The sequence below is a fragment of the Pan paniscus genome, chromosome 1 (assembly GCF_029289425.2).
Source record: "Pan paniscus chromosome 1, NHGRI_mPanPan1-v2.0_pri, whole genome shotgun sequence".
NCBI classification, from domain to species: Eukaryota; Metazoa; Chordata; class Mammalia; order Primates; family Hominidae; genus Pan; species Pan paniscus.
Window position 1 is genome coordinate 10,249,457 of NC_073249.2, and position 19,759 is coordinate 10,269,215.

Below are 19,759 nucleotides of genomic sequence, written 5' to 3' on the forward strand. Positions count from 1 at the left end.
CAAAACTGATGAAATTAACATTTTTGAATATAAACACTTATGGTTGGTTCAAATACCTAATATAAAGAGCATCAGACAGAAACTGTACTGAAGTAATTTTGAGTGTTTGAAAGGTCTACAGCTTTAATGAAATGAAAATTTTGATATGGGGATTTTTAAATATTAATCTATCATTGCTTTAAAATCTTACCATATGCAGTAATGTGAATCATCATTAATATTAGTCATCGTTTTCCAATTCACAGATCCCTAACATTGCTTTCATTAAATGAACATTGCAGATAAGTCAGTGACATTTTCCTTCCAAGGTCTAGTTGGATACTGTAAATAAATGACCTGAAAGTCACCTTAACTTTGGGTAATGCTCAGATCAAGCCAATATCTAAAATACAAGAATGCATTTTCATTCATTAAAGAAATAACCATAAACTCAAATATCTAAAAAGTCACAACCTTTCCTTCGGGGTTAGAATGAAGCCTTATTCTCTACTTCCTTTTTAGTCAGGGAGAAAAATATCTTTTTATTTTTTACTTCTCTTGAAAACTATTTTGAAGTGATCTTCAGCACTTACGTAAACAATCTCAATACCCGCTCAAAAGTTAATTTTTCGGGACCTTCTGAGATTCTGTTAAAATTAAGTGCATAGTTGTCTTATAGTACTAAACTTAAAAGTTATTTCTTAGAAAATGGAATGTGATAACTGACAGCTTTAATGTTTATTGATTACTACATCTCCCAATGAAAAATCAAATATATTATTTCTGATGTTTGTTTTAGAAAATTTCCCAGAAGATACACAGAAATTTGAAATAGCAATTCAATTTAGAAAAAAAAAAGAAGTCAGGAAGAAAAGATAAATAAAGGGAGACAGATTGAGGGAGAGTGAGTGGGAGAGAGAGAGAGGAGCAAGAAAGACTGAAAGACAAAAAGAAAGCAAGAGAAAGGGAAAGACAGAAAGAAAGACAGAAAGAAAGAAAAAGAAAGAAAGGAAGAAAAAAGGAAGGAAGGAAAGAGAAGAAAAAGAAAAAGAGAAAAGAAAAAAAGAAAGAAAAGAAATAGAGAAGAAAAAGCGAGAAAGAAGAAAAACAAGAAAAGAAAGAAAAACAAGAAAAAAAGAAAGAAGAAAGAAAGAGAGAAAGGAGGGAGGGAGGCAGGGAAGGAAGGAGAAAGAAAGAAAGAAAAAGAAAAGAAAGAAAGAGAAAGAAAGAAAGAAAGAAAGAAAGAAGAAAAAAAGAAAGAGAAAGACAAACTGGGTAATATAGCATGGAAAAGTGGCAAAGACAATGGGCAAATCTTGGGTACGCCACTTAGTGTTTTTATGACTCTGGGAAGTTCTTTGCTTCAGTTTCTCCTTGTGTAAATGAAGATATGTTCATATGTAATTTATGGTGTGACAATTTTACAAGATAATTAATGTCAAGTGCATAGAATAGTAACGTCTGCATATGAGTGTGCCCACATACACATGCAGGCACACACACATATTTTCTGCTACTATTGGCTAAAGACAGACAAGGGCTGCTGACTAAATTATACTTACAAATAACAAAACTAACTAGAATAATTTTCAGTTTAGAGATTCACAATAGATAACAAAACTTAACATTTTCTCCTAATTTGTGAAGTCAACCTGGGATGTAGGTCTATGAGAATATGCAAAAACTGTCTCCAGTAATCCTGACGTAGGAATAGTACTGCCCGGTAGGATCTCCCGTGATGACATATGTGATCTACAATCTCTACTGTCCAGTTTGGTGGCTACTAGCTTCATGTAGTTCTTGAGCCCTTGAAATGTGGCTAGTACAACTAAAGAACTCAGTTTTTAACTTTAATTAATTTAAATTTAAAGAAAAAATAGAGAAGAAAAAGAAAATAGAGAAAGAGAAGAAAAAGAAAGAAAGAAAAAGAAAGGAAAGAGAGAGAAGGAAGGAAGGAAGAAAGGAAGGAAGGAAAGAAGGAAGGAAGAGAAAGAAGGCTCATGTGTCTAGTAGCTGCAATGTTGAACGTCACAGGTGTGTGGGATACAATGGAGACTTGGCAATATATTTTTAAATTGTTCTTTTTTTGACAGGTTATAAAAAGATTGCACAATCTTTTCAACAGTCATATCGTATAGAAACAATAAGGGAATAATGACTATAATTTCAAAATTTATAAGAAATACCCACTCAAAACCTTGGTAGATTTTCTTTAAGATTTTAATGTGTATGTATAAAAATTCTATGTACTTTTACATTTCGAATAATTGGTATTATAATGTACACACAGTAGAAAAAATCAGGGAATTTGGAAATATGAGTACTTAGTTCATTCAGTATATTTTGTGATTACTGAGTGTGTCTAAAAATGGAGACAATTTTGTATTTCAAGAAAAGATATAACCAACATCAGACTCAAATTGAGAGAGATTACACAAAATGACGAATGAATACTCATCAAAATTGTCAAGGTCATGAAAGACAAGAAAAACTGGGGGAGCTGCCACAGATTGAAGCAATGTGGAATGCTGAATTGGATACTAAAATAGAAAAAAAGAAACAATATATTAGGAGAAAAAAGTGGTGAAATCTGAATAAGATCTTGGTATGGTCTGAATATTTGTGCTCCCTCCAAATTCATATATTAAAATCTTAACTCTCAAGGTGACAGTATTAGGAAGTGGGCTTTGGGAAGTGAGTAGGTCATGAGGTCAGAGCCCTGATAAATGGGTTTTCTCACCCCTTCCACCACTTGAGGACACAGCAAAAAGATGGTTATCTATGAACCAGAAAGGGGGTCCTGACCAGATATTGAATCTGTCAGCACCTTGGTCTTGTACTTCTCAGCCTCCAGGACATACAGTTCTGGTGTAAGGTGCTGACAGATTTCAGCGATAAAATTCTGTTGTTTATAAGACACCTAGTATTTTGTTACAGCAGCCAGAATAATCTGGAGATTAGTTCATAGTATGGTGGATGGTAATTGCTTTAAGTTTATGCAAATTGTCACTACCTTCACTAGACAGTAGTGAAGTAAACAATGGGACTTTTAGTTGTTATTGTTAAACTTAGCCAGAAATTAGATCTTGAAGGCTCTAGAGCACCATGCTAAATGATTTTTATTTTGTCTTTAAGGTTTTGGGGAGGCAATATGGATTTTAAGCAGTGTCATCATAATTAGAATTTGAAAAAAAGTCATTCTACTGAAATATGGAGAAAAATTAGTAAACTTATATGATTTATCAAGGAAGACCAAAAACAAGCTTTGGTAGGAAATTATAAAAATATTTATGAATGCTAGTCTACTCCTATTACAGTGACAGTAATGTTTGGGGAGATGAAGTTCCAGAGATTCAAGGGGAAATAATTGGCATGCCTTATAAACCACCTAGATTTTAGGAATAAGAGTAGGTAACTGGTAGAATAAGGAAAAACAAGGCTTCCGACACAAATGGGCAATGGGGATTACCTTCAAATAAATAAAGGAGTTAAGTTGATGAGATAAAAGATCTATCAAGAATGTTGTGGCTATAAACCAAAATAACATAAACAACAAAAATATGTCTAGTAGTCAGTTAATTACAAAGGATTATGTATCAAGGATAAAGTTATGCATGGACACGTGAATTAGAAGCTGTTAATAAATAGAGTCCAGTTGAAAAATTTTGTTAATGGAAAGTGTATACCCCAAGAAGAGGTAAGAAGAGTGTTGAATAGCAATCACAGGATAGATTGAAGAAGCATCAAAGTGACATTAATGATGTCAAATGCTGATGATCAGGCAAGACATTGACTCCATGACCTTCTCGCAAACAGATGTGGCCAAATGACAAGGATCCACACAATGTAGTGAGGGAAAGGGCAAATGAGAGACAATAAAATCAGAGTGGCAACTGTAATTGATTCTTCCAAGAAGAGGCCAAGTCTGTTTCTATAGTTGAACACAATTGCTGACCTAGATTATTTTTAAACACGCTTAGTGACTCTAAAATCTCATAAAAGTGATTTTGGTGGAGCCATTGCGTTGTTTCCCTGTAAGATATATATGTAGACTGAGTGATCAGAATACTTAAATGGTATGATCTTATAAGAACCATGTCCTTTTCTAATTCTCTAATCAGTAAACACATTAATGCTGTTACTTGCCATGATCAGGGAGGTTATTAGCATGCCATTGTTATATGTTTTGTCATAGTGTTTGACAAGAATAAAAAATTCAACAGTTCCCTTTTTCTCTACCCAAGTAATAATAACACTTCTTAGCGCCTTTCTATTTATTTCTACATTAAAACATTATAAATGAAATGCAGTCTAAGTCCTAGTTCCCATGGTGTATGTACTTCATTTTCAATTATATTTAAAATAAACTATTAGAGACTATATTAAGTACCTTCAATTTTTGCTAAAAGTGTTATTATAAAATGGTGTGAAATGTGCAAGTCACATTGCAGAAAATGTTTCTCTGGCCCACTTAAAAATTATTTCTTGTATGTCCCTTGACATGTCAATGAATAATGTGCATGAAGGACCATCAGGTGTCTACTTGCATCAATGAGAAGGAATTGCTAGCTTCCTGAAATGTGTGGTTCAACCTTTCCTTATGTTGATTTCAACACACTGATTTTTTTTTTTATTCTCCCCCGTTCCTCTCTCTCTATTTTCCTCTTCCTACTCTATCACACACACACATACATGGGCAAAGACAGACATTTTGATTAACTAATTTGTCATATCAAGGTTAGACACCATGTGGATCCATATAATTTTAAAAAATTGCTTGAGAAACATTGAAATTTATTGGTTGTGTTTATTGCTAAAAATGTGGTCATTTTCATTGATTATAAAGAAGTTTGTTTTTAGAAAATAGATTATCTTAAGCATTTTTTAAAATATGTCCTATTCTTGGGCTATCTTTAATAATCCACTCTTTAAAAACACAGACGTTTACTAGGCTATACCCTTACTTGAAACAAGTTTTTTGTTCTTTACATTTCCTCAAAACATTGTCTACAAATTTACACGTTAAAGTAATAGTGATGATGATGATGATGAAAACTTATCTTTGCATTTTACCACAAGAAAAAAAAATCTGTCAGAGGTGTTCAAATATATACAGGCTATAGAAAAAGAATGTCATTTTTAATTTATTTTAGGCACACTTTTGATTTTAAAGATAGTTAATAAGTATTTATCGCTAATCTATTACATGGAAGACACAAAGGTGATATTTATGTCAATGCTGGTGCTGCTAGACCAGGGGCTGAAGATTCAGAATCACTGCTTTATATATATTTCTTTCTTTCTTTTCTTTTTCTTTTTCTTTTCTTTTCTTTTTTTTTTTTTTAAGATGGAGTCTTGCTCTGTCGCCCAGGCTGGAGTGTAGTGGCGCAATCTCAACTCACTGCAACCTCCACCTCCCAAGTTCAAGCAATTCTCTGTCTCAGCCTCCCAAGTAACTGGGATTACAGCCACCAAGCCTGGCTAATTTTTTTGTATTTTTAGTAGAAATGGGGTTTCACTATGCTGGCCAGGCTGGTCTTGAACTCCTGACCTCGTGATCCACCTGCCTCAGCCTCCCATAGTGCTGGGATTACAGGTGTGAGCCACCGCGCCCAGCCGCTGTATATATATTTCTTCTCTTCTCTTACCTTTACATTTTGCAAGCACCATATTGGATTTCTTGAAAGTGTTCAATCATGACATGGGTTTTGGTTTTTGTTTTTTCTACTAAGATTTCTCATTGGCCACTTGTACCACCAGTATCACCTGTCTTCCTTCACCCACTTGTCAGTTCTTTATTTTATCCTGATCCCTCATGAGTGAATGTGATTTCTCTCTCATATACCCCAACAGGACATTCTACTTTTATAACCTTAGCATTTATATTGCACATGTAGATTACAAATTCCATGGGGGCAGAAATCTGTGTTGGCCATCACTAACTGCTGAGTCTAATGTCTGGTACTTAGTATTGAGATTAGCACATATTTATTGAATGACTATTTTGAAAATTCAAATTTACTCTTAGTGAATAGCCGTATTTTAAAATGCTATCGTATGTTCCTTATAATTTATGTCAGGCCCTGGATTTTAGAGATGATTTTCAAATGTTATTGCCGGCCTAATATATTGAGCAAGTATGAATTTCAGCCTTGATTTTAATGTATATACTACTTTCTTTTGAATTCCTAGTGCTATTTTTATTTTATTCCTTATTACACATACCATAAATAAAAATTATTAGGAAGTATTTCAATATGTATTTAGAAGACATTGCATTTATTTTGGATCTGTATACTATTGAATCAACCTTTTGAAATGGCTGATTTGAGAACTGCAATTGTGTATTAGAGTGGTTTTTATTCAGGTGTTTTAGAATGATGTCCCAAAAAGATACTTGTATTCTGGAAAATGTATCTAAAACAATGAAAAATTCTTAGAAATAAATAAAAATATTCTTAAAGAAATAAAAAGTATCACAATATCACATTGAGTTGAAATTATGCGCCATTCTGGAAAAGCCATATTTGTTTCTAAACAATAAATCTGATTATATTAAAAGCACTTCATTATACTAAACTTACCTAAGGAGAAATTTGAGTTTGAAGGAAAAAGGACTGGCCAGATCTTACTCAGCTTAGAAATTTCGCAAATGAGGAAAATGAAGACAAAGGAGATTAAATCATTTACTCCAAACCACAACACTATTTACTTAATGGCACAGCTGGAAAAAGAGGGCCACTTTCTTTAATTCAGAATTACAGCTAGTTTTTAATTACAATGCATCTCACTTTCATTATTATGCTTCCAAATTATAATTCTACTGGTGACCTAATAGTTTATCTTTCCTAAATAAATATATTTAGCTTAATCTAAATATTTACAGGTGAGATAAGATTAGGATACACTCATTAGTTAGAGAGTTAAATGTTTTTGTGCCTGATAAGCAAGAAAAGTAAATTTGTAAGGAGACCAATTAGGCTAAATTTGTATTACTGTAAATAATGCATGCAGTAGATGCTGAATCTAGAGTACACAACATTGTACTCTAGCTTGTACTGTACTATACAACTCTATCCATTGAGTAGATGATCCATAAAAACATATTTATATGCACCTAATATTTCAGAGTCTAAGTTTAATTTTTCCTTTCTATAACATGGAGGCATTGGACTCTCTGCCTTTTAAGATTTCAACTGATTTTTAAAAACTTATTCATAGTCGCATCTGATTTTAAAGAATATCTGATTCTGTGACGAAGCAGAGAATGTTAAATGCTAAATGATAGTATCATATATTGGTGCAGCAGAATTTCAGAAGAGCTGGTTACTTTCAGCCCTTGCCCCCTTGTCATTGATCTCTGCTTGTAGGTCAACTCTTCACACACTCAGAGTTAAAATCCCTAGTAAAATAACAAGATGACACAATGCAGAAACCTCAACCAACTTTCTAAAAAATACACAAGAACATCAAATAGGAAAGAAATAAGCAACATTTACATTGAAAGCTAAAGAAGAAATCAAACTGTATAGCACAGAAATTTGGGTAAGCGCTAGAGGATACAGAAACATGGAATTTTAATAATAAAAGTTCTCTGAAGATAGTAAGTTGGAAGAGAGTTAAGTTTAGGCTTGAAGCTTGCAATCCAAAACCCGTGCAAAGAGAAGAGAATTGGTGGAAACACTGGCAAAGGTACTAAGCTGTGAAAGAACTTGACATTCTAAACTGAAAGAATATATGAATCAAGGAGAAGAGAGGCAAAAGATGATACTAGAAATATAAGTCAGATATTTAAAGGACTTTGTTGATCATACTGTTTTATGCTGGGTACAATGAGGAACACTGAACAGTTTTATCACAGAGTAACATCTTAAATAAAGTACCGTAAATGCTAAAGTAATTGTTGAACATTTAGAAAGTTATTACAGTAGTCCATGAAGGAAATGATGATTAGGTAATGGTTGCCACAAATAGAGAGAAATGCACAGACTATAGATATTCTTTTCAGATAAAACAGAACTTGGACGTGTGTGTGAAAAAGGATGATATAATGCCCTCGGTTTTAGCTTTCTTCAGTGTTGTAGTGGTTTCCTATTCTGAAATAAGGAGAACAAGAGAGCATACTTTGGAGAAAAGTTGTCAGTTATATTTCGGGTACTTTAAATGTTAGATGACTCATTGTAGATATCAAATATGCTGTTGATTATATGAAACTAGAATTCAGAAAGGAAGTTTAGACTGAAGACATAAACTTGGAGTGTAAGCTTATGCACAGACTTTCAAACAAGAGAAACCAATACAATTTTGCAGAGAAAAAATGTAATTCATATACTTATGGATTAGTGAAATTGTGCTTATAAAGACTTGATAACAAAGTTTGAAAATTCTGTTGATATAATGATATATGAAAATAAAAGAATACAGACTTGGATATAAAGTATCCAAGTATGTATGAATAGAAAGAAAAAGTCTGAAAGTAAATATATAAGAATTTCAGTAGTTGTCTGTAGATATTGGAATTTTGGAAAAGGTTTTGTGGTCTTATTTCTACTTTTTAAAATTTTATGCTAAGTGTTCCTTTAAAACAATGGAATTTATTTTTTAATTACTAGATTTTTGGTTAAATGTTGTATATAAATCAGCCCTATTCATTGCCTCTGTCTCTAATATACCAATAAAATAGCCGTAAAGAGTAAAAGAAGGAATGAAACCAAGTGAGTAAATAGCATATTTATCAGGATCAGAAAAGAGATTTAAAATTCATTATTAGAAAAACAGAAAAGAGTACTGTTAAATAATTGAGCCAGCAACCTAAGCACCTACCACAAATAAACATAAATTTATAATAAAAATATGTTACAATGAACCTTATTAACCTAATATAATACTATATTATTATAATAAACATAATTTTTTAGATGTAACTAAATACTAAGAGTTTTATTTTATTTTTTTGTGTGTGTGTGTGTGTTGTCTTCTTGCATTTTCTAAATAAATAGAAATCACAAATATATGCTTTTAATTTGGAAGCTTCTTCTTTTACTGTGTTTTATTTTTGTTTTAAACTGCAAGTGTATTGGTAAAATTGGTTTATTTCTTTTTTAAATTTTTTTTATTATACTAGGGTACATGTGCACAACGTGCATGTTTGTTACATAGGTATACATGTGCCATGTTGGTTTGCTGCATCCATCAACTCATCATTTACATTAGGTATTTTTCCTAACGCTATCCCTCTCCCAACCTCACACTCCCCAACAAGACCTGGTGTGTGATGTTCCCCTTCCTGTATCCATGTGTTCTCTTTGTTCAACTCCCGTTTATGAGTGAGAACATACGGTGTTTGGTTTTCTGTCCTTGTGATATTTTGCTGAAAATGATGGTTTCCAGCTTCATCCATGTCCCTGCAAAGGACAGGAACTCATCCTTTTTTTATGGCTGCATAGTATTCCATGGTGTATGTGTGCTACATTTTCTTTATCCAGTCTATCATTGATGGACATTTGGGTTGGTTCCAAGTCTTTGCTATTGTGAATAGTGCCGCAATAAACATACGTGTGCATGTGTCTTTATAGTAGCATGATTTATAATCCTTTGGGTATAAACGCAGTAATGGGATTGCTGGGTCAAATGGTATTTCTAGTTCTAGATCCTTGAAGAATTGCCACACGCCTTCCACAATGGTTGAACTAATTTACACTCCCACCAACAGTTTAAAAGCGTTCCTATTTCTCCACATCCTCTCCAGCATCTGTAATTTCCTGACATTTTAATGATCGCCATTCTAACTGGCATGAGATGGTATCTCATTGTGGTTTTGATTTGCATTTCTCTGATGACCAGTGATGATGAGCATTTTTTCATATGTCTGTTGGCTGCATAAATGTCTTCTTTTAAGAAGTGTCTGTTCATATCCTTTGCCCACTTTTTGATGGGGTTGTTTGTTTTTTTCTTGTAAATTTGTTTAAGTTCCTTGTAGATTTTGGATATTAGCCATTTGTCAGATGGAGAGATTGCAAAAATTTTCTCCCATTCTGTTGGTTGCCTTTTCACTCTGTTGATAGTTTCTTTTGCTGTGCAGAAGTTCTTTGGTTTAAACAGATCCCATTTGTCCATTTCGGCTTTTGTTGCCGTTGATTTTGGTGTTTTAGACATGAAGTCTTTGCCCATGCCTTTGTCATGAATGGTATTACCTAGGTTTTCTTCTAGGGTTTTTATGGTTTTACATCTTACATTTAAGTCTTTTATCTATCTTGAGTTAATTTTTGTATAAGATGTAAAGAAGGGATCCAGTTTCAGCTTTCTACATATGTCTACCCAGTTTTCCCAGCACCATTTATTAAAAAGGAATCCTATCCCCATTGCCTTTTTTTGTCAGGTTTGTCAAAGAACAGATGGTTGTAGATGTGTGGTGTTATTTCTGAGGCCTCTGTTCTGTTCCATCTGTTCCATTGGTCTGTATATCTCTTTTGGTACCGGTACCATGCTGTTTCACTTACTGTAGCCTTGTAGTATAGTTTGAAGTCAGGTAGCGTGATGCCTCCAGCTTTGTTCTTTTTGCTTAGGATTGTCTTGGATATGTGGGCTCCTTTTGGGTTCTATATAAAACATAAAGTAGTTTTTTTCCAATTCTGTGAAGAAAGTCAGTGGAAGCTTGATGGGGATAGCACTGAATCTATAAATTACCTTGGGCAGTATGGCCATTTTCACGATATTGATTCTTCCTATCCATGAGCATGGAATGTTCTTTTTTTATTATTATTATACTTTAAGTTTTAGGGTACATGTGCACAATGTGCAGGTTAGTTACATATGTATACATGTGTCATGCTGGTGTGCTGCACCCATTAGCACGTCATTTAGCATCAGGTATATCTCCTAAAGCTATCCTTCCCCCTCCCCCCACCCCACAACAGTCCCCAGAGTGTGATGTTCCCCTTCCTGTGTCCATGTGTTCTCATTGTTCAATTCCCACCTATGAGTGAGAATATGCGGTGTTTGGTTTTTTGTTCTTGTGATAGTTTACTGAGAATGATAATTTCCAGTTTCATCCATGTCCCTACAAAGGACATGAACTCATCATTTTTTATGGCTGCATAGTATTCCATGGTGTATATGTGCCACATTTTCTTAATCCAGTCTATCATTGTTGGACATTTGGGTTGTTTCCAAGTCTTTGCTATTGTGAATAGTGCCGCATTAAACATACGTGTGCATGTGTCTTTATAGCAGCATGATTTATAGTCCTTTGGGTATCTACCCAGTAATGAGATGGCTGGGTCAAATGGTATTTCTAGTTCTAGATTTCTGAGGAATTGCCACACTGACTTCCACAATGGTTGAACTAGTTTACAGTCCCACCAACAGTGTAAAAGTGTTCCTGTTTCTCCACATCCTCTCTAGCACCTGTTGTTTCCTGACTTTTTAATGATTGCCATTCTAACTGGTGTGAGATGGTATCTCATTGTGGTTTTGATTTGCATTTCTCTGATGGCCAGTGATGGTGAGCATTTTTTCATGTGTTTTTTGGCTGCATAAATGACTTCTTTTGAGGAGTGTCTGCTCATGTCCTTCGCCCACTTTTTGATGGGGTTGTTTGTTTTTTTCTTGTAAATTTGTTTGAGTTCATTGTAGATTCTGGATATTAGCCCTTTGTCAGATGAGTAGGTTGCGAAAATTTTCTCCCATTTTATAGGTTGCCTGTTCACTCTGATGGTAGCTTCTTTTGCTGTGCAGAAGCTCTTTAGTTTAATTGGATCCCATTTGTCAATTTTGGCTTTTGTTGCCATTGCTTTTGGTGTTTTAGACCTGAGGTCCTTGCCCATGCCTATGTCCTGAATGGTCCTGGAATGTTCTTCCATTTGTTTGTGTACTCTTTTATTTTGCTGAGCAGTGGTTTGTAGTTCTCTTGAAGATGTCCTTCACATCCCTTGTAAGTTGGATTCCTAGGTATTTCATTCTCTTTGTAGTAATTGTGAATGGGAGTTCACTCATGATTTGGCTCTCTGTTTGTCTGTTATTGGTGTATAGGAATGCTTGTGATTTCTGCACATTGATTTTGTATGGTGAGACTTTGCTGAAGTTGCTTATCGGCTTAAGGAGATTTGGGGCTGAGATGATGGGGTTTTCTAAATATACAGTCATGTCATCTGGAAACAGAGACAATTTGACTTCCTCTTTTCCTAATTGAATACACTTTATTTCTTTCTCCTGCCTGATTGCCCTGGCCAGAACTTCCAACAATATGTTGAATAGGAGTGATGAGTGAGGGCATCCTTGTCTTGTGCCAGTTTTCAAAGGTAATGCTTCCAGCTTTTGCCCACTCAGTATGATATTGGCTGTGGGTTTGTCATAAATAGCTCTTATTATTTTGAGATACATTCCATTGATACCTAGTTTATTGAGAGTTTTTAGCATGAAAAGCTGTTGAATTTTGTCGAAGGCCTTTTCTGCATCTATTGAGATAATCATGTGGCTTTTGTTGTTGGTTCTGTTTATGTGATGGATTACATTTATTGATTTGTGTATATTGAACCAACCTTGCATCCCAGGGATGAAGCTGACGTCATCGTGGTGGATAAGCTTTTTGATGTGCTGATGAATTCAGTTTGCCAGTATTTTATCGAGGATTTTCCCATCTATGTTCATCAGGGATATTGGACTAAAATTCTCTTTTTGTTGTGTCGCTGCCAGGCTTTGGTATCAGGATGATGCTGGCCTCATAAAATGAGATATGGAGGATTCCTTCTTTTTCTATTGATTGGAATAGTTTCAGAAGGAATGGTACCAGCTCCTCTTTGTACCTCTGATAGCATTTGCCTGTGAATCCATCTGGTCCTGGACTTTTTTTAGTTTTAGGCTGTTAATTATTGCCTCAATTTCAGAACCTGTTATTGATCTATTCAGAGGTTCAAATTCTTCCTGATTTAGTCTTGGGAGGGTGTTTGTGTCCAGGAATTTATCCATTTCTCCTAGATTTTCTAGTTTATTTGCAAAGAGGTGTTTATAGGATTCTCTGATGGTAGTTTGTATTTCTGTGGGATTAGTGGTAATATCCCCTTTATCATTTTTTATTGCCTTTATTTGATTCTTCTCTCTTTTCTTCTTTATTAGTCTTGCTAGTGGTCTATCTATTTTGTTGATCTTTTCAAAAAACCAGTTCCTGGATTCATTGATTTTTTGAAGGGTGTTTTTGTGTCTCTATCTCCTTCAGTTCTGCTCTGATCTTAGTTATTTCTTTTCTTCTGCTAGCTTTTGGATTTGTATGCTCCTACTTCTCTAGTTCTTTTAATTGTGATGTCAGGATGTTGATGTTAGACTTTTCCTACTTTCTCTTGTGGGCATTTAGTGCTATAAATTTCCCTCTACACACCACTTTAAATGTGTCCCAGAGATTCTGGTATGTTGTGTCTTTGTTCTCGTTGGTTTCAAAGAACATCTTTATTTCTGCCTTCATTTCGTTATTTACCCAGTAGTCATCCAGGAGCAGGTTGTTCAGTTTCCATGTAGTTGTGCGGTTTTGATTGAATTACTTAATCCTGAGTTCTAATTTGATCACACTGTCGTCTGACAGACAATTTGTTAAGATTTCCATTCTTTTGCATTTGCTGAGGATTGTTTTACTTCAATTATGTGGTCAATTTTAGAATAAGTGTGATGTGGTGCTGAGAAGAATGTATATTCTGTTGATATGTGGCGGACAGTTCTGTAGATGTAGATGTCTATTAGATCCACTTGGTCCAGAGCTGAGTTCAAGTCCTGGATATCATTGTTAAGTTTTTGTCTCATTGAACTGTCTAATATTGACAGTAGGGTGTTAAAGTCTCCCGTTGTTATTGTGTGGGAGTCTAAGTCTCTTTGTAGGTCTCTAAGAACTTGCTTTATGAATCTGGGTGCTTCTGTATTGGGTGTATATATGTTTAGGATAGTTAGCTTTTCTGGTTAAGTTGATGCCTTTACCATTATGTAATGACCTTGTTTGTCTCTTTTGAGCTTTGTTGGTTTAAAGTCTGTTTTATCAGAGACCAGGATTGCAACCCTTGCTTTTTTTTTTTTTTTTTTTTTTTTTGGCTTTCCATTTGCTTGGTAGATCTTCCTCCATTCCTTTCTTTTGAGTCTATTTCTGTCTTTGCACGTGAGATGTGTCTCCTGAATATAGCACACCAATGGGTGTTGACTCTTTATCCAATTTGCCACTCTGTGTCTTTTAACTGGGGCATTTAGCCCATTTATATTTAAGGTTAATATTATTACGTGTGAATTTGATCCTGTCATTATGGTGCTAGCTGGTTATTTTTGGAATTTTCAGCCTTTCTGCTCTGGTTTCTCCCCATCTTTGTGGTTTTATCTACCTTTGGTCTTTGGTGTTGTTGACCTATGGATGGGGTTTTGGTGTTGATGTCCTTTTTGTTGATGTTGATGCTATTCTTTTCTGTTTGTTCATTTTCCTTCTAACAGACAGGCCCCTCAGCTGCAGGTCTGTTGGAGTTTGCTGGAGGTCCACTCCAGACCTTGTTTGCCTAGGTATCACCAGTGGAGGCTGCAGAACAGCATATATTGCTTCCTGATCTTTTCTCTGGAAGCTTCGTCCCAAAGGAGCATCCACCTGTATGAGGTGTCTGTCTGCCCCTACTGGAAAGTGTCTCCCAGTCAGGCTACATGGGGGTCAGGGACCCACTTGAGGAGGCAGTCTGTCCATTATTAGAGCTCAAATGTTGTGCTAGGAGAACCACTGCTCTCTTCAGAGCTGTCAGACAGGGACGTTTAAGTCTGTAGAAGCTGTCTGCTGCCTTTTGTTCAGATATGTCCTGCCTCCAGAGGTGGAATCTAGAGAGGCAGTAGGCCTTGCTGAGCTGGTGTGGGCTCCACCCAGTTTGAGCTTCCCTGCTGCTTTGTTTACACTGTGAGCATAGAACCACCTACTCAAACCTCAGCAATGGCAGATACCTCTCCCCCCACCAAGCGCCAGCATCCCAGGTCCATCTCAGACTGGTGTGCTAGCAGCGAGCAAGGCTCCGTGGGCGTGGGACCCGCCAAACCAGGCACAGGAGGGAATCTCCTGATCTGCTGGTTGTGAAGACCATGGGAAAAGCACAGTATTTAGGCAGGAGTGTACCATTCCTCCAGGTACAGTCACTCATGCCTTCCCTTGGCTAGGAAATGGAAATATCCTGACCCCTTGTGCTTCCTGGGTGAGGCAATGCCCTGTCCTGCTTTGGCTCACCCTCCGTGGGCTGCACCCACTAAGATAAACCAGGTACCTCAGTTGGAAATGCAGAAATCACCCGTCTTCTACGTCAGTCTCACTGGGAGATGTAGACCAGAGCTGTTCCTATTTGGCCATCTTGGAAGTGACTGTAATTAACAAAATTTTTAATCTAGTGATCTACCTAAAGGTTGCTTCAGTAGTCAAGCCTCATAAAATGATTTTTCTTCCTTATCAAGAAGAAAATTGAGTGACATCATTTATGTATAGACTATTACACTGACCTTTGGTTAAATTTTTGTTTTTTTAGCTTTTATCTTATCTGTTAAGTTGTTGTTACAATCCTCCTTGTGCAAAGCCTAGAATTAACCAAGGTAACACCAAATAATGATAATTTTTGGTATAGAGAAAATAATTTTGTTTTTGCCTGAAAAGATACACTATTAACATAAATAAATCTTTTTCAAACTGCTGAAAGAGTAACTTTACAAATGTTAAAATAGTAATTTCAAGAAAATGATAAGGTTTGGTATTCTGTATCATCTCTGTATTATTTTTTATGTAACCAGTTTATTAAATGGGTTGGACTCAGTGAAGGTATAAATGCCTTAATTTTTCTCTAGCTGCTGACATCTGACATGATCTCTTATGTCTTCCCAATCTGGATGAAATCTCAACACACATCTGTTCTTTCCAGAAGACAAAAAATATAAAGGAGTCAAGGGAGGAAAGAAAAAAGTTATTTGCTTGTTTGTTTACTGATTGAAGTATTTAACTATCTTGCTATCTTAGATTTTTCTTGGTTGACCATAGATGCTCAAGATGTAGTTATCATCCCAGTGAGCCTCTTACTTGTGTTCCTTGGAGGCCCCTTGGGAAACTGACACTGTGATGGTTAATATTGAGTGTCAACTTAATAGGATTGAAGGATGCAAAGTATTGCTCCTGGGTGCATCTGTGAAAGTGTTCCAAAGGAGATGAACATTTGAGTCAGTGGGTGGATGGGGAGAGGCTGACTGACCCTCAATCTGGGTGGGCATCATCTAATCAGGTGCCAGCACAGCTCAGATGAAAGCAGGCAGAGGAACAAGGAAGGACTAGACTGCCTAAGTCTTCCAGCCTCCTTCTTTCTCCCATTCTGGGTGCTTCCTGTCCTCAAACATCAGACTCCAAGTTCTTCAGCTTTTGAACTCTTAGATCCACACCAGTGGTTTGCCTGGGACTTTCTGGCCTTTGGCCACAGACTAAAGGCTGTGCTGTTGACTTCCTCATTTTTGAGGTTTGGGACTGAGACTGAATTCCTTGCTCCTCAGCTTGTAGACAGCCTATTGTGGGACTTCACCTTGTGATCCTGTGAGTCAATACTCCTTAAAAAACTCCCTTTCATATATACAACTATCCTATTAACCCTGTCCTTCTAGAGAACCCTGACTAATACAGATTTTGGTACCTAACACTACTAATAATGATCTATCCAAGACTGGGTAATTTATAAAGAAAAGAGGTTTAATGAACTCCCAGTTCCACATGGTTGGGGAAGCCTCACAATCATGGTAGAAGATGAAGGAAGAGCAAAGTGATGTCTTACATAGAAGCAGACAAGAGAGCATGTGCAGGGAAACTGCCCTTTATAAAACCATCAGATCTTGTGAGATGTATTCACTATTGCAAGAACAGCACAGGAAAAACCTGCCCTCGTGATTCAGTTACCTCCCACCAGGACCCCCCATGACACATGGGGATTATTACAATTCAAGTTGAAATTTGCGTGGGGACACAGAGCCAAACCACATCAAACACTATGAAGTTCTACATCATAGACAATGTACTTTCTGGGTCATGTCTGGCTGCTTGTCTCCTACTTTAGCTTTTTTTCTGGAAATAATATCCATAACCTCTAACTGTTGGGATCCTTGATCTTGGCATTATGTGTACTTGAGAAGTACCTTCAAGATGGTTCAGCTCAGTCATCATCTAAGACATCCATGTCCCAATTGATTTACATATCTTTGTTTGTTTGTTCGTTTTTTGAAATGGAGTCTTGCTCTCTTGCCCAGGCTGGAGTGCAGTGGCCTGATCTCGGCTCACTGCAACCTCTGCCTCCTGGCCAATTCTCCTGCCTCAGCCTCCCAAGTAGATGGGACTACTGGTGCATACCACCACACCTGGCTAATTTGTGTATTTTTAGTATAGGCAGGGTTTCACCATGTTGGTCAGGCTGATCTCGAGCTCCTGACCTTAAGCGATCTGCCAACCTCAACCTCCCAAAGTGCTGGGATTACAGGCCTGAGCTGCCATGCCCAGACTGATTTACATATCTCTGAATGCCAATTGGTGGAAATCCACAATGCTTCCCTGCTTCCCTCCTTATTCACCCTGCCATAAGGTGCTGCTCCAGATCTTCTCATACGGTCGTAATTCTTAACACACAGAAGCAGATCCAACTCCCTGTTTTTATAGGTCCTCACACTCAAATAGATATATGACGTGCAATATCTCTCTAACCACATTTCTTTTCTTCTGGTGCCACTGAGATATGCCCAAGTTTCTAAAACTCAGTCTCCTCCTGTTTAAATTATCCCAGTCTCTACAAAGGATCCTTGTGGAGCCCTCCCTACTTTGCATATTCTTAACACTATATGAAGCTTGCTATTTTATGAGATAAGTCATCCACATTCATCAACTTCAAAATTAACTTTGCTATTCTTGATAACTTGTTCTTAGGTTGAATATTATGCAAAACATCTCAAGAGTCATTGTAAAACACTCCTGAGATGATTATTACAATTACATTTAATTCATATGTTATGAAGAAAATTGGCATAAGACATCGAATCATTTTATTTATGAACACGATTTAATTATACACTTAAATTCTTGTTTGCTTATTTCAGGAGAAGTTTACAGCTTTCATTGTGAAGTTCTTACACATTTTATTATTTTCAATTATTATTGTAATAACATATAACCTCTATTATTTCATTATGGTAAAATATACATAACAAAAAATTGACTATTTTACCCATTTTTAATGTACAGTTTAAGCATATTAAGTACATTCACATTGCTGTGCAAACATCACCACTATCTACCTTTGGTACATTTTCATAATCCTAAACTCTAAATTTTAGATTGCCTAATTGATTTTTTGTTATGATAAAGGATAATTATTAATTTTCTATAGTTGCCTCATATGTGGAAAACTATCAGGAGCTGAATATTTATTCTAATATTTTATCTCTCAGTTTGGAGTCTAATATTTATTTTAATAGTTTACCTCTAGATTCATTTGGATTTGTTACATAGAAATTCATGTTGTCATCAAACACTAAGCTGTTTCCTAAATATTTTCATGTAACATAATCTCTTATACTTTATATCATTTTATTCTTAACCTTGAGTATTTTCCTCACTTTTCTCTTACATTTTACTAATTATCTATTCAACTTTGTCTAATTAGCTATTTCACTCAGTTTTTTGGGCTTTTAATTTCTAGGTTTCAATTAATATAACTTCTCTTCTTCATGTGTAGCTTTAACAGTTTTAAGTAATTCTTTGATCACTTTAAAATTGTTCCTCTACTTTGATTTTTCTGGGTACTAATCTTCTCATATATCCCTTCCTCATGGTGAATTGTTTAACTTTGAATTATTTTATTCTTTGGCTGTTAGCTCAGTTTTAACTGCCTCGCCTTACTCTGTGGTCATCCCATACATTATGTTAATTGTTCCTAGGGAGTAATGTCAAGTTTGCTCAAGTGGGTGCTCAATGGATTTCACTAAAAATTGACTCTTTTTTCCATCATTTATATTAGTTCATTGGCTTTGAAATATCTCAACACAGGGAATTCAACAAATTTGGCTCCAACATTTTAACCTGCTAGAGATAACGTCTTTTTTCTATCCCCTTGTAAGGGATAACTGGAAGGATGGCCGAGAAAGGAATGAGGCCAATAGACCCAAGTTCAGGCAAGCTGATTTATTGTCAGTCCTGTCGGGCTACCTCCTGACAAAAGCAGAGGAGGCAGCCCCACTTACAGACTACAGCAGGGCTGTATAGAGCAAGGAACTGGGTCAGGGTTGGCGAGCTAAGCTGGGTGTGACTGACTCACACCCAGGGTGGGGGAGCTGAGTGAGGAGTGCAGGTGTCTAGATCACATCTTGGAGATGTTTTTTGCCAGGTTTGTCATGTGAGGTGAACAGATATGTGAGGTGAAGAGACATGTTAACCACATCCTGTAACTGTCTGGACAAATAGTTACTGGAGGAGTCAGTGAAGTGAGGGGGTTGTCTTTTGCCCTGGGGTAGCTGTGTGGAGAGTACAAGAGACTGTGTTGTAAAGCCTGTGGGAGGGGAAGGGAATGGTCTGGTCGGGGTGGCCCTAACACCACTGAATTCAAGTTACAGAAAAGCTTCCAATTCCATCTTGAGCTGGAGGTAGGGTTCTTTTCATCTCCTGTCCCAGAGAGAAAAACTTCCCAGGCTTCCTAGATTATGCAGATATCTTCGTTCTAGATTCTGGTTTTGCTAGGGTCCAAGGAGTATATCCACATTTTCATAGGAAGATAGATGCTGA